The following is a 2048-nucleotide window of genomic DNA, read 5'->3' as shown; positions in this document are numbered from 1 at the left end:
GCGCGGGCAGGGGGGGGGGTCCGGGGAATAGGCCCCCGCCGAGCGCCGATGCTGTGGAGGGTGCGGATGGCGCTGCCTGGCCAGCGGTGGCAGCAGGATGTCTGTGAGGGTGACGCGGGGCACTCTGAGGTGAAGCTGGACTTGTCTGGGTGCTGGGAGTAGCGGCACCCGCAGAGCGCCATAGATGGCCCGACGACTGTGCAAATGGTCCTGGCGCACCCACCCGTGTACCCTGCCCGTGTGCCTGCCAGTGTACCTGCTGCTTTAGCCACCCATGGAGCCACCCGTGTACCCCCGCGGGTCAGCGGGGGTGCCTCTGAGGATGGGCAGGCTGCAGAGCCAGCCTCCCAGCCCGGACCACGGGCCTGCTCCCCTTGACCCGCGGAGCCCTGCAGCCCGAGTGGAAATGCCTGGTGCATCCAGCTGGAGTCCAGTGAGTGCCAGGAGCTCCCAGTTTGACGGCTGAATGATCCAGTTTTAATGCCCTGTGTACCAGCTGGTGTTTTCATCGATTCTTAGCTTTCAGACAGATTTGCTAGGATACTTTTCCATTAAAATCCCCACCTAAGCACTCCTTTATCCATTATTTTGTTCTGTGAGTTACGGTCAGATGTCCAAAGAACTGGGAAACTATTCTAAAACACCGTTTTTGGTTGTTCTCTTGCTTAACGCGGCTATGATTTCACTAGTGAAAGGCCATAACACTCAAGGATCCCTCATGACAGACTTGCAAGTCTTGCTGTGACTGCCTGATCCCTTCAGGGCCGAGCAGCAGCAGTGCTTTGCTGAGGGTGTTTTTGGCTGCAATGTGCACCTACCTGCTTAACTGGAAAAGGGTTCACCCTGGGGCAGGAACACCAGCTCCTGCAGGCCACTTGCTCCGTGTGCTGCGTGCTGCCTTTAGCTCCCATGAGTGGCGTAAGGACACCCACAGGTCTGAGATCTGCAAATCAATGAGAAAACTACTTTTCTGTCATAAAATATCCTATATACTAAGCTAATCTCAGAGGCATCATAGTTTTAACTGTAGACTCTCTTTTGTACTGATTCAGGATTTCTGTAATGACTTAGGAATGTTGTGTAGCTAACTGTAATTTGTAGCTAGCTCCACAAAAGATACATTCACTTCACTTGGACCTGTAACTACAGAACTTACACCAGTGCAGTTTTAACCCTCTGTCTTGAAAATGAACTTCACAAAATTATATTGATGAGCATAAAGCAAGTGCACAAGTGTTTGAAGGACTCTAAAAGCCTTTAGTTTTACCATAAGTTTTCAAACAAAGTCTTCTTTATCTCATTTTCAATCCCTTCTCTTGCAAGACTAAAAGCTACTACAAAGTGAAGCACAGAATTTCCTTTCACATCTTGCTTGCATTAATATTAACCAAATCTCAAGAGGGTAGGAGACAAAAACACGTTCTCGGTTATTAAAGACAGATCAGGTTTATCATGGATTTCCTCTAGAAGGCCAAGTCAATTTATAACTAGTTCTTTAACCTCTCACTCCTTCAAATTTATAAACAAAAATATTTCTAAGTTATACTGACACGTTTGTGTAATGCTAAGTAGAAAACAACCATTTTATTTTGAGTTCTGTATTTAGACCTTGAAAAGATCAAATAAGTTATTAGTCACCATGTGACCCTACTATTTTAATCCAGTGCCTTCCTTATGCTATTTTTCTTATGGCTGTCTGAAACACCAGCTCTACCATTAGGATTAAATCCTGCAAATACTTATGATTCTGCTCAGTTTTAGTCTCACTAAGAAATTCACACAGCATTCCCAATGCACACAAAATTAACTACATGCCTTTGGTCTTTTTTATTTTTATTAATTTTGATTTTTTTCCCTTAGGTTTTCTCCTCAGATCTTGAACTTCAGTGTGAAAACTTGGCTTTACTTAGGTCACTGAAAACCAATCCAACTGACTTTAGAGGGGAGAATTTCAGTTCACATTTTCTATTTATCTTCAAGACCCCAGGGCATGGCTGAGCACGATCTCATATTCTTCTGAGAATAATATTATTTTCTGCTGATCTGTT

The sequence above is a fragment of the Corvus brachyrhynchos genome, unplaced genomic scaffold (assembly GCF_000691975.1).
Source record: "Corvus brachyrhynchos isolate BGI_N302 unplaced genomic scaffold, ASM69197v1 scaffold1, whole genome shotgun sequence".
Taxonomy (NCBI): Eukaryota; Metazoa; Chordata; class Aves; order Passeriformes; family Corvidae; genus Corvus; species Corvus brachyrhynchos.
The sequence above is the reverse complement of the archived record's forward strand: the minus strand, read 5'-3'. Positions refer to the sequence as shown.